The sequence below is a fragment of the Danio rerio genome, chromosome 18, assembly GCF_052040795.2.
Source record: "Danio rerio strain M-AB ecotype USA chromosome 18, GRCz13ab, whole genome shotgun sequence".
NCBI lineage: Eukaryota > Metazoa > Chordata > Actinopteri > Cypriniformes > Danionidae > Danio > Danio rerio.
The window spans coordinates 2,215,344-2,230,000 of NC_141038.1; the positions used below are offsets into that span (position 1 = coordinate 2,215,344).

The following is a 14,657-nucleotide window of genomic DNA, read 5'->3' on the forward strand; positions in this document are numbered from 1 at the left end:
ACGGATAGACAGATGGATCGACAGATGGACAGATTGATGAATGAGAAGATGGATAAATCAATAAATGGATATTGATATTGACGAATTGACAGATAGATGGATAGTTGGATGGATGGGATATATGTATGGATGGATGGATGGATAAACAGATGGATAGATTGATGAATGGGAAGATGGATAAACCAATGAATGGATATTGATATTGACAAATGGATGGATGGATGGATGGATGGATGGATGGATGGATAGATGGACGGATGGAAAGATGGATGTATGGAAAGACGGATGATACTCGTTTTAATGAATTGACAAAGATGGATGGATGTACATATAAACAGACTGACAGATTGATGAATAGATAAACGGATGGATGGATGGATGGATGTATAAAAAGATAGATAGATAGATAGATAGATAGATAGATAGATAGATAGATAGATAGATAGATAGATAGATAGATAGATGGATAGATGGATAGATGGATAGATGGATGGAAGGATGGAAGGATGGACATAAAAAGATGGATAAATGATTGAATGGAAACTTATATTGACGAATTGACAGATATATGGATGGATGGATGGATGGATGGTTGGATGGATGGATGGATGGATGGATGGATGGATGAACCTGCTAGCAGATTGACAGATGAATAGAAAGACAGATAGATAGATAAATAGACAGACATACAAACAGATGGATAGACGGACAGATGATATATGGAAGGAAAGATGGAAGGACGGATGGACAGATAGATAAATGGATGGATAGACATAAACAGACTGACAAATGGATGAATAGTTAAACATGGACAGACGGACAGATGGATGCATGGATGGATAGATGGATGGATGGATAGATGGGTGTATAAACAGATTGATGGATAGATGGATGGATGGATGGATGGATGGATGGATGGATGGATGGATGGATGGATGGATGGATAGATGGATGGATGGATAGATGTGCGTATAAACAGATGGATGGATGGATGGATGGATGGATGGATGGATGGATGGATGGATGGATGGATGGATGGATGGATGGATGGATGGATGGATAGATGGATGGATGGATAGATGGATGGATGGATATATGTGCGTATAAACAGATGGATGGATGGATGGATATATGTGCGTATAAACAGATGGATGGATGGATGGATGGACATGAAAAGAAGGATAAATGATCAAATGGATACTCATATTAACGAATTGAATGATATATGGATGAATGGATGGATGAACAGATGGATGAATACAAAAAGATAGATAGACTGAAAGTTAGACGGATAGATAGACAGACAGATGGGTGGATGGATGGTTAAATCAATAACTGGACGGATAGAAATATGTATGGGATAAATAGATGGACAGACAGACAGACAGATATATTCTGCAGGTGAGCTTCAGGAATTGAGATGTAGAGTAAAGTGTTTCTGGGTTTGCTGGTGCTGGGCGTGTGTGCGTGCTTGTGTGCGTGTGTCTGAGTGTGTGTGTTGGGGAAATGGGTGTGTGTAAAGCAGCGCTGTCTCTATGAGGAATTCAGTAATGGCTAATCTTTTTAATCGATACATCTGCAGTCAAACGGTCTCCTGGAGGGATCGCTCTGATGCCGAGATCGGCCATGAAACATTAATGCGCTTCTGCTGGGCGAACACACTCCGAAGAAACACACTCTGAAGAAACACACTCTGAAGAAACACACTCTGAAGAAACACACTCTGAAGAAACACACTCTAGAGCAGTGGCCTCAAACTCGCAGCTCTGCACCGCTCTAGGGTTGTTGCTAGAAGGGATACAGCTCTGGCTGGAAGATAACAAGAATTATTTGTATTATTTATTAAATTATGCATTAATTATATTCTATTAATGTCTACCCCAACCTTAATCCCAACCATCACAGTAATGTAAAAACAGTAAACTCTTACCAGCAACAAGTCCAACAGCCAGGCTCTGTCATGGTATAGGGTCGTGCCAGTGCCCTTGGCAGAGGTAACTTGCACTTTAGTAATGACACTATTATTGCTGAAAAGCATACAGAGATTTTGGAGCACAATATGCTGCCTCTTTTTCCAGGAATGCCCATGCGTATTTCAATAAGACAATGCAAAACCACATTCTGTACACGTTACAAAGTCTTGGCTGCAGAGGAAGGGGATACAGGTACTTCACTGGCCTGCCTGCAGTCCTGACCTGCCTGTGTGGTTTTGAATCGCAGTCCCTCCCCGCCGTCCAAAGATAATATGCTAAGCGGTTAGCTTTTTGGCAGATCACCTACTGCACCTTTAAGGAAAATAATTCCATTACTGATGTTCATGTAAGCGTAGTCACTGTCTATCTCCCCTGCGTCTGTGTTTGTGTTACTGCTGTAAAAATCAGTGCGTGCATTAGGGATGCCACGTTTATCAATATAATATTGAACCGTACGGTACGACCTTCACGGTTCAATGCGCTCTTGTGAATTGCGGTTTCATTTTTTGCGTTTAAATAATTTATTTATAATTTAAAATCTCCCCGAATTGACTGTGTGTGCCTGTAAGTACATGAGCTGAGATGAGGAAACTCCTCCCCGCGAGTAAATATCCAATCACTATGCTCTAAAGTTAGAGAGGGCTTTACCCACCATTTCACATTTTAACATTGTGAGCGGCGGTGAAGTGAGGTTGAGGCAACAGTACGAGAAAGCGCTGGCTTTTAAATCTGCGGTGTGAGGACATTTCGGGTTTGCCGGTAAGTATAATGCCAATAAAAGAAAAAATGTGTGCAAGCATTGTTTTACACGTATAACCATGACTGCACATCTGCAGCGCCATCACCCAGCAATATCAATGTCTGAAGGCTGGACAGCAGAGAAGGTAATAAAGTCCTCCAAATAGCAACAATCCCTCGCTGAATCTTTCCAGCAAACATCCCCAACTAGTTCCGAGAGACACATAAAATAAGAAAGGCAGTGCGGGTGCTTATTGCTAAAGATTTGTAGCTGTTTTCGGTGATTGGAGATGTGGGCTTTTGTCATCTTATAAAAGCACTTGATCCGCATTACAGACTGCAGTCTTGCATTTTGTTCAGCACCAAGATAATTAAGATGGTTTATTTATGTTTACTGAAGCACAAATATGTTTTGTAAGAATGGTTTTAAGCACAGCGGTTTGAACTGTAGTTCTGCCGAGCGACTAAAAAGTGATCAGCATGATGGTAAAAAACTGTACATTTTTAGTCAAACCATTCCTCTGCAATCTCATACCAAAAACGAAATTAAGGGCAGTATTGAAAGCTATAAATGTGGGAGAGCGCTGACATTATGTGATTGTATTGTATTGCAATGTGGAACAATTAAATGTTGATGTTAAATCCAAAAGTAATTCACAAATATTTGAAAATGAGATGATTTAATGACAATAATTCTCTATAGTTACAACTGAATTAATTACAAAATACTGTATAAAATGATAAAATATGAAATGATAAAACATATGATATAAATTGTACCCAGCTTAAATGTTAAATAAAGTTACCAGAGGTAGATGGAGAGACACAGGGGAGGGAAAGAGAGACAAAGAGAGCAGGCTCAGAAGTTAGCATCATTGCAGTAGAGTCAGAGAAGATAGACTCCAGAGGAGGAGAGGAGCAGAGCAGGAAATGACAGGCCAGGAAAAGAGAGGGCAGGAAAAGAGACAGAGCCAGAGTTTACCACCTATTTTGTATCTTTCTTGACCATGTGACTAAAGCCCAAAGAGACATTCAAACTGACCAATCAACATGTGACCACACCATAAAAACCCCAAAGTCCACATAACAGGCCCTGATCTTATCAGTATCTGCCTTTGGAGTCAGTATGGACCTTCTAAAGTCATAAAGACATGTTTTGTCATAGAAACAAATGCGTATGATAATTTAGCCTCTTACAATTCATTTGAAATGGTCAATTTATCTTTATTAACTTCACATGTGTGTTTATTTTCAAAGTGCAGGATTTTATGTGTTCCCCAGTGTGTTCATGGGCTACCAGCAGCTGTGAGATTTCAGTGTTCATTTTTTTATACAATACACTAGGTACTAGTGTATTTCTTGGCTTTTAAGTAATACAAAATTTTGCAATAAATAGTTTTTATTTATTTCTCCCTAACCTCTTACTGTTCATATTGCCTGTAAAATTAAAAATTAAAAACATGTGTCAAGCCATGAGAACCGAACCAAAAACCGTGTTAAAAAACCAAGGAGTGTACTAATCTGTGGGCTAACTTTATTGTTGCATACCTAGCGTGCATGTACTGAAACTCCCCTTTTCATACAAATGTAATCCCGCCAGTCCTACATCACCAAACCCGCTCCGAGCTGGTATCGAACTGGTGACCTTCCGCATGGGAGTCGGTTGCTCTAACAAAGAGGCTAAAGACCATGGCTTCTAGTGTCTGTCGCTAGAGCACCTTCAGAGGTCAGAGGAGTGAGGTCTACCTGCACAGCACACACTAGCTGGCCTCCGTTACACAAACCCTTCTCTCTTTCACCACTCGACACTCCCACCTAAACAAAATTACACCTGAAACACTTTGTCACTTGGTGTCTTCATAAACATCCTTAAGTGTTGTGATAAGGAACTAAATGAATGGCATGCTGAACTAAATGAAAATTATATTCAATGTCTTGGCAATTAACAGTAAGCTCATTGCATTTTATTTTGATATCAGTAAACACATTGGATTTACCCATAATTAACAACCCAGGCAAGCAGTCAATCAGTGTATTTAAGAGACACAAGGCCAGAAATGTACTGTAGATCAGCGAACAAAGATTTGAAAAAGCAGTAGAAAGACACGACTCCATTCTTCTCCAATCTTTTGCCGGGTATATTAAAGGTTTCCCACAGGATCAGGCGGCCTGCTGTCATTCTTCAAAGCCAGATACAGACGAGCTTCATCCCAAAGCGGCAAAAGGCCAGGTTAACCAAAGATTAAAGCCCGACCTGAAACTGAGAGTGTCATTCAAACCGCAGCGCTTTCATCCCGCTGTCATTAGCCGGAGCCGACAGACGGCCGCGCTGAGATTGACACGCCGCTTGACGGGAAAATACACGCTTAATCAAGCCATCGCAGCGGCGCCACGTTCCTGAGATCCCCCACAAAATGCTGTCAATGGACACAAAGGCTTTTGTCATTCTGGCAGCATCTCTTTAAATCGGATTCAACGCAACGTTTCCTTGATTCTGAAGCATCTCTGTTTGCTTGAGGGTTTTAGGATTTGACCAAAAATAAAGTCGTTCTTTTTCCACACTTTTTAATAATAACCCTGTTTGGACTGTAATTGAACTGCAGCTACTAAATGTTTCAAGAAAACAATTCTAAGATTTTCAAAATGCATCATTATTTTCTCTTGAATTAATTGTGAGCTTAGTTTTTAACAGTAGATGGCGCTCTAGGCTAGTTTTTAACAATAGATGGCGCTCTAGGCTAGTTTTTTTTACAGCAGATGGCGCACTAGACTAGTTTTTTAACAGCAGATGGTGCTCTAAAATAGTTTTTTTAACAGCAGATGGCGCTCTGGGCTAGTTTTCTAACAGCTAATGGTGCTTTAAAATAGTTTTTTTAACAGCAGATGGCGCTCTGGGCTAGTTTTCTAACAGCTAATGGTGCTTTAAAATTGTTTTTTAACTGCAGATGGCGCTCTGGGCTAGTTTTTAACAACAGATGGTGCTCTAAAATAGTTTTTAACTGCAGATGGCGCTCTAGGCTAGTTTTTTTTAGAGCAGATGGTGTTCTGGGCTACTTTTTAACAGCAGTTGGCGTTCTAGGCTAGTTTTTAACAGCTGATGGTGCTCTAGAATAGTTTTTTTTAGCAACAGATGATGCTCTAGGCTAGTTTTTTAACAGCAAATGACACTCTAGGCTAGTTTTTATCAGCAGATGGTGCTTTAGGCTAGTTTTTTAACAGCTGATGGTGCTCTAAAATAGTTTTCTAACAGCAGATGGCACTGTAGGCTAGATTTTAACAGCTGACGGTGCTCTAGGCTATTTTTAACAGCTGATGGTGCTCTAGATTAGTTTTTTTAACAACAGATGGCACTCTAGGCTAATTTTTAACAGCTGATGGTGTTTTAGAATAGTTTTCTAACAGCAAATGGCGCTCTAGGCTAGTTTTGTAACAGAAAATGTCGCTCTGGGCTAGTTTTTAACAGCTGATGGCGCTCTAGAATGTTTTTTTAACAGCAGACAGTGCTCTAGGCTAGTTTTTAACAGCAGATGAGGCTGTAGAATAGTTTTTTAAAAGGAGATGGTGGTCTAGGGTAGTTTTTAACAGCAGATGACGCTCTAGGCTAGTTTTTTAACAGAAGATGTCGCTCAAGCTAGTTTTTTAACAGCAAATGGCGCTCTAGGCTAGTTTTTAACAGGAGATGGCGCTCTAGGCCAGATTTTAATCACAGATGGTGTTCTAGAATAGTTTTTTAACAGCAAATGATGCTCTATACTAGATTTTTAACAACAGAAGGCGATCTATGCTAATTTCTAACTGCAGATGGTGCTCAAGGCTAATTTTTAACAGGCTCTAGGCTAGTTCAAAACTAAATGGACAAAACAACTCTGTCAATGGACTCAAAGGTTTTTTTCATTTTGGAAAATAATTTTAAATCAGATTTAATGCAATGTTTTCTTGATTCTGAAGCATCTGTTTGCTTAAGGGTTTCAAAATTTGACAAAAAATAAGGCAAATTGCAAAGTTTAAACAGAAGTAATTCAATATTAATATATTCCTGAAAAGAAAATCCTAATGAAAAAAAAATAGGCTTTGCCAATTTCATTATGGTCCAATTTAGATCAGCACCATCCTCTCTGTTTTGTCATTCTTCCCTCTCCTCTGTCCTTTTCCCCATCAAATATTTGTTCTCTCCTCCTGTAACGCACTAAATGAGGTTGCCAGACCTTCAATCTCATTAGGAGGGAAGCCCAACTTTGATTTTCTTTATTAGGAAACGTTATCGTGTTTGAGGCAGGCTGGCACAGTGACTTAAAGTGTGGACTCATTAAAAAATTCAATTAAAGTCGCTCTCCTCCACCCGCGCATGGCTCTCATATAACGCCATTAGTTCTCATCAGCCAAGGTTGCCAGGTTGACACATGCATAATTCAGATATTCAAAGGTGCGAAGAGAAAAAAGACTTTTTGTATTATTATTCCTCCAGATAGCAAGCGGAATTAGATATAACACTGAGAATAGCATCAAACCCTTGCATTTGCCTGGAAACCAGGAGTCAGATGAACACCTCTAAACATGTAATTGAGCTGCTCGTGCTGTCGTTACGACTTTACAGAGGTCAGTATGTTGAGTTACTCTTCGTTGCATCTTGTAAATGAAGGCTTCAGGTCCAGTACAAGTTAAAGTTCATCAACAGTTGAAAGAGCTTAACTCGCATCTACTATCTGATATCCTAAGATCAGTTAATTCTTCACTGGTTCACCTCATGAGTTTTCACAGTTTAAAATGCAATGAAAATTAGAGGCCTGATTAGAGCTTTCCATCGGAAGAGGTCATTGTGTTGCTTTATTCCAGAACAAATGCAGGTTTATGTGTCACAATTGTGCGTTATGATCGCAATTTTGTGATTTGCAATTTTACAAATCACAATTTTAACTGTTGTCCCTCAGAATTTTCATCTCACAATTTTATATTTAATAAAAAATTCTGAGTTATATTAAGCAGTTCAGAGTATTGTCTCTGATGATCTGAGTTTGCGTCTCATGGTTCTGCTTTTTTTCTTCTGAATTCTGTAGTTTTTTTTTTAGCATTTGTTTTTTTTTTGGAATTTAGATGTACCTTCTGATACAATCTATCAATCCATCTATTTATCCATCTGTTTATCTGTCTATCAATCTACTGTCTGCCTATCCATCTGTCTGTTTATCCATCCATCCATCCGTCTCCCCATATATCTATTAATCTGACTATCTATTTATCTATCTGTTATTTTATCTATTCATGTGTCCATCTCTCTATCAATCTCCTTTTCTGCTTAACTGTCTATCCATCCACCCATCCATCCTCGAGATCCATTCATCCATCCATCCACTTATCCACCCATCCATCCATCTACAGGATCTATTTATCTCCTTTTCTGCTTATCTATGCATCTATTCATCCATCCATCCATCCATCCATCCATCCTTCCATCCACTCATTCATACATCCATATGATCTATCCATTTACCCATGTATCTATTTACAGGGCCCATCCTTCCATCCATCCATCCATCCATCCATCCATTCGTCCATCCATTTACAGGATCTATTTATCCATCTTCCTTTCTGCATATATTTTCATCCATCCATCCATTTACAAGACCCATCCAACCCCCATTTCTTCAATCCATGCATCCATCCATCCATCATCCATCCACAGGATCTGTCCAGCCATCCATCTATTTACAGGGCTCATCCATCTATCCATCCATCCATCCATCCATCCATCCATCCATCCTTCCATCCACTCATTCATACATCCATATTATCTATCCATTTATCCATGTATCTATTTATCTGTCTAGCCATCCATCTAATTACAGGACTCATCCCTCCTTCCATCCATCCATCTATCCATCCATCCATCCATCCATCCATCCATCCATCCATCCATCCATCTATCTAATTACAGAATCTAACCATCTCCCTTTCTGCTTATCTATCTATTTATCCATCCATCTATCCTTTCATTCATGCATGCATCCATCCATCCATCCATCCATCCATCCATCCACAGGATATGTATATCCATCCATCCATCTACTTACAGGACCCATGCATTGACTCATCCACAAAATCTATCTATCCATCTATTTACAGGACCCAACCAACCATCCATTCATCTATCCATCCATTTAGGATCTATCTATTCATCTCCCTTTCTGCCTATCTATCTATCTATCTATCTATCTATCTATCTATCTATCTATCTATCTATCTATCTATCTATCTATCTATCTATCTATCTATCTATCTATCTATCTATCTATCTATCTATCTTTCTTTCTGTCTGTCTGTCTGTCTGTCTGTCTGTCTGCCTGCCTGCCTGCCTGCCTGCCTGTCTGTCTGTCTGTCAGTCTGTCAGTCCGTTCGTATGTCCATCCATAGGATCTATCCATCCATTTATCTATATATTTACAGGACCCAGTCCATCCAATCATCCATCTATCCATCCATTCATCTATAGGATCTATCTATCAATTAATCCATCCATCTACACATTCTATCCATTCATCTATCCATCTACAGCAGGGGTGTCAAACTCAATTCCTGGAGGGCCGAAGCCCTGCACAGTTTAGTTCCAACCCTGCTCCAACACACTTACCTGTAGGTTTCAAACAAGCCTGAAGGACTCAGTTAGTTTGATCAGGTGTGTTTAATTAGGGTTGGAACTAAACTGTGCAGAGCTGCGGCCCTTTTGGAGTTTTACACCTGTGATCTACAGGATCCATCCATCTGTCTACACCATTCTATGATAATTTCCCACTTTGTTTAAACTAAGTTTAAAGTTGTGTTCATTTATTCATGAGTCTTTCTCTTTCAGATCAGTATATGTATTGATACAGTTCTCGCTTTTCTGAGTTTTGCTCACGATTGCTTGCAAAAAGTCACAATCAGCACTAAAAGACAAAAGTTCATAATCATCTGCTTTATTATTCTGTTTGAGGCAAAGCGTCCATATGAGAGAGACTCTGCATGCAGTGCAGACACACAGCAGTGTTTTGACTCAGTATCCATCATCTATCTGTCATGTTTTCAGAAAACAGCCGCTGTATCTGAAGGGTTCCTCCCCCCGCTGAGACTGACAGCTGCAGTATCTGTATGCAGTCCATGCTAAACTTCTGCATTCATGATGAGAAACTAGCCAAAGCACTGAAAGTCTGATAACCAACTAAATTAGTATGAGTGTGCTTGTTTTTGCTGGTTTACAGGGACAGAAATGTGTGTAAGTTTTATATCTTAGAAAATAATGCCAACACAGTGCGTACAACAACTCCTTCACTTTACTTCACATCGACAAAAGGAACATCGATCTGTCAGACATAACCAAATGACCTCAGAACAATCGATCCTTAGTGCCATATTTGTACTGTATAAAATACATTACATGTATGGAGAGTCCTCATAAACCATCAGTAGTGATGTGTGTATGTGTACTGGTTTTGGTGGTTTACAAGAACATGCTAGCAACATGTTAGCAACATGTTATCAACATGCTAGACACAAGTTAATGTTCACAACATTAAAAACATGCCAGCAATGTGCTAAATCATGCTAACAACATGTTTAACCATGTTAGCAACAATAGATCATGCTAGCGATGTGCTAAACCCAGCTAATGCCATGGTTTATGATGTTAGTAACATACTGCACCATGCTAGCTATGCTCTAAACCTTGCTAGTAATAATAGAACAAGTTTGTAATGTTAAATCTTGCTAGCAATTTGCTAAATTATGTGCTGTGTTTCACACAAGTGCTGCTGTTCATTTGAGCTCTCTAATAAAATAAACATGCTAACAGTAAAAGATGCCAGCCACATTTTATTAAAAATCTAGATAATGCTAGGAAAAAGCTAAATTCTGTCAGCAAAATGCACATGCTATTAATGTTTGTAAATCATGCTAGCAACATTAACATTGTGTTTAATCATCCCAACAACATGTGTAATGATGTTAGCAACATAATAGGTCACGCTAACAATGTGCTAAATCCAGCTGATGACATGCTCTATCACGTTAGCAACATATTACTTGCAAAAACATGCTATAAATTTGCTACAACCTGCTAATAACATGTTTTATGATGTTAGTAACATGCTAAAGCTTGCTAGTAATAATAGAACAAGTTTGTAATGTTAAATCATGCTAGCAATTTGCTAAATTATGTGCTTTGTTTCACATAACTGCTGTTCATTTGAGCTCTCTAATTAAATAAACATGCTAACAGTAAACGATGCTAGCCACATTTTATTAAAAATCTAGATCCTGCTAGGAACAAGCTAAATACTGTCAGCAAAATGCACATGCTATTAATGTTTGTAAATTACGCTAGCCATGTGTTAATGTTAGCAACATGCTAGCACTGTGTTTAATCACGCCAACAACATGTGTAATGATAGCAACATAATAGGTCGTGCTAACAATGTGCTAAACCCAGCTGATGACATGTTCAATCACGTTAGCAACATAATACATGCAAAAACATGCCAGAAATTTGCTACAACCTGCTAATAACATGTGTTTTGATGTTAGTAACATGCTAAACCTTGCTAGTAATAGTAGAACATGTTTGTAATGTTAAATTGTGCTAGCAATGTGCTAAATAATGTTAATGTGTGTTAAATCCTACTAGCCATGTGCTAAATTATATCGAATTTTCTAGTAAAATAAACATGCAAGCAGTAAACCACACTAGCCAAATTTTATTAAATATATAAACCATGCTAGAAACAAGCTAAACACTGTTAGCATCAGGCACAGACATGCTTTTAATGTCCTTTAATCATGATAACAACATGTAAAAGGGTAGCAACATGCAAAAACAGGCTAGCAATGTGTTAAATCATACAACAGCATATTTAATCTTAGCAACATAAAAGATCATGCTAGTGATGTGCTAAACCCTGTTTGTAAATCATGATAGCATCGCTAATGCTTGAAACATGCAAAAACATTCCAGCAATGTGTTAAATCATGCCAACAACACATTTAAACAGTTAGCAACATAATAGCTGATGCTAGTGATGTGCTAAACCCAGCTAATGACATGTTTAATCATGTTAGCAACAAACTACATGCAAAACATGCTAGAAATATGTTAAACCATGCTAGTATCATTTTTTATTATGTTAGTAGCATACTACACTATGCTAGCTATGTGGTAAATCATGCTAACAGTGTTTTAAATCTTACTAGCAATATGTTAAATTGTGTTTTAAATGATTGTTTCAAATCAGTGCTGTTAATAAGAACTCTCTAATAAAATGAAGATGCTAGCAGTAAACTACAATAGCCATATTTTAATAGATCCAAATCATGCTAGAAACTAGCTAAATACTGTTAGCAACATGCAAAGACAGTCTATTAATGTTTGTAAATCATGACAGCAACATGTTTAATCGTGTTAGCAACACATTAGATCAAGCTACAGATGTGGTAAACCCTGCAAACAACATGTTTAATCATGTTAGCAACATAACAGATCATGCTAGTGATGTGCTAAACCCTACTATTGACATGTTAAATCATGTTAGCAGGATATTACATGCAAAAACATGCTAGAAATATGCTAAATCCTGCTAATATTGTGTCTTAATATTATTATTATTGTTATTATTATTATTATTATTGTAATTAATATTATTATTGTTGTTGTTGTTTTACGATGCTAATAAGGCTTGATAAATCATGCAAGAAACAAGGTAATGTTAGCAACATGCAAAACATGGCAGAAATATGCTAAACCCTGCTAGTTATGTGTTTTACAATGATAGTAACATACTACACCATGCTAGCTATGTGCTAAATCATGCTAACGGTGTGTTAAATCCTAGTCTATTTATGTTTGTAAATCATGACAGCAAAATGTTAATGATAGCAACATGCTAGCAATGTGTTAAGTCATGCCAAAAACATGTTTAATCGTGTTAGCAACACATTAGAAGGTACTGATGTGATAAACCATACTAACAACATGTTTAATCATGTTAGCAACATAATAGATCATGCTAGTGATGTGCTAAACCCTTCTATTGACATGTTAAATCATGTTAGAAGGATTTTAAATGCAAAAACATGCGAGAAATATGCTAAATTCTGCTAATAATATAATTATTATAGTTGTTGTTTTACGATGCTAATAAGGCTTGATAAATCATGCAAGAAACAAGGTAATGTTAGCAACATGCAAAACATGGCAGAAATATGCTAAACCCTGCTGGTAATGTGTTTTACAATGATAGTAACATACTACACCATGCTAGCTATGTGCTAAATCATGCTAACGGTGTGTTAAATCATGCTAGCAATGAGTTAAAATTATGTTTAAGCCATGTACAGCCACATGGGAGGGTTCTGATTATTTTCTCATTCTAAATTATGTCCATATTTATCAACACAAGGTTACAGGTCAATCAACCCATTAACACAAATCCTCAAGGGGTCAAACAGTCTCGAAAAACATCTTTATTAGTTACTGACCCACAAAACCTGTTAGCAACTATCAGCAGCAAACATGCCTGGAGAGCCTGGAGCGATACCTCCCAAAAAAACACCAACCCATAAACAGCTCAAGTGGTCTCGTGGCTCAGCACTGACCCGAAATTAAACACCCGGCTGTCAAGAGACTCTCTGTTTCCTTTCTATTTTCACAAACATAAGAAGGAGATGTTACTGAGGTTAAACACTCATAAAAGGCTTTGCTCTTCTCCAAGTGATGCAACGTGCTGTAAACTCTTAGCTTTGGGGGTCTTTGGTTTTCTGGCACTTTTACAATGCTCTCTTCAGTCCCGGGACTTCACTTCACTGCGAGGGGAATTATTTGTATGCAAATGTTACTGCGTTTCTTCAATAAAAGAGGAAACCACTGAGCAGGCAAATCTACAGTCTATAAAGCAAACTCACGCATAACGAGGAAACCTGCCATGGAGTTAATAAAACTTGTGCTCCATTAAAATAAATAGACAGCAGTAAAATAATGCATTGCCACTAAATTGGGCTAGAAACAAGCTAAATTATGTTAGCAATATGCAAAACATGCTAGCAATGTGTTAAAACATGTCAGACATGTTAATGTTTAAATCACATTAGAAACAAAATTAATGTTAGCAACGTGGAAAATCATGCTAGCAACTTGTTATTCAGTTGCATGCTAAATCATGCAAAAACATGGTGTGTTAAACCATGCCAGACATCTTATGAATCTTTTTAAAAAAAAGGTATAAATCAACCTGAATAATGTTAGCAACATAGAAAATCATGGTAGCAACTTGTTATTCAGTTGCATGCTAAATCATGCAAAAATATGGTGTGTTAAACCATGCCAGACATCTTATAAATGTTTTTAAAAAAGTATAAATCAAGCTAAATAATGTTAGCAACATGCTAGCTATGTGTTAAGCCATGCCAGACATATTGCTAATAAGCAAAATCCTGATAGAAACAAGCTAAACAATATTATTACCATGCAAAAACATGCTAGTAATATGATAAACCATGTCAGACACTTTAAATTTTAAATATTGCTAAAACTAGCTAATTATTGTTAGCAACATGCAAAATTATGGTAGAAACGTATTTACATGCATACTAAATCATGCAAAAACTTGGTGTGTTAAACCTTGACAAACATGTTACAAATGTTCTAAAATATGCTATAAACCCTGCTAAATTATGGTAAACCTTGTCAGACACGTTATTGTTTAAATCACACCAGGAACAAGCTAATTAATGTTAGCAACATGCAAAATACTGCTAGCAACTTGTTATTCACATGCGTGCTAAATCATGCAAAAACATGGTGTGTTAAATCATGCCAAACATGTTGTAAGCGTTCTAAAATATGCTATAAACCGTGCTAAATAATGTTAGCAACATGCTATCAGTGTGTTAAACCATGCCGGACACATATTAATGGTCAGATTCCTT

At 37.7% G+C, this 14,657-nt stretch overlaps 1 protein-coding gene and 1 long non-coding RNA gene across 5 annotated transcripts in view; one reads left to right on the forward strand and one right to left on the reverse strand.

The window, feature by feature from the left end:
- Nucleotides 1-14,657, forward strand: part of chst8 (carbohydrate (N-acetylgalactosamine 4-0) sulfotransferase 8) — a 262,164-nt gene that overhangs the window by 162,780 nt on the left and 84,727 nt on the right. The gene's annotated exons all lie outside the window — the stretch shown is intronic.
- Nucleotides 5,391-6,767, reverse strand: LOC147839621 (uncharacterized). The gene is made up of 4 exons (XR_015514678.1): nucleotides 6,366-6,767; nucleotides 6,002-6,185; nucleotides 5,766-5,941; nucleotides 5,391-5,615 (listed from the first exon to the last, which is right to left on the reverse strand). It is a non-coding gene; the product is annotated as an uncharacterized LOC147839621 (long non-coding RNA).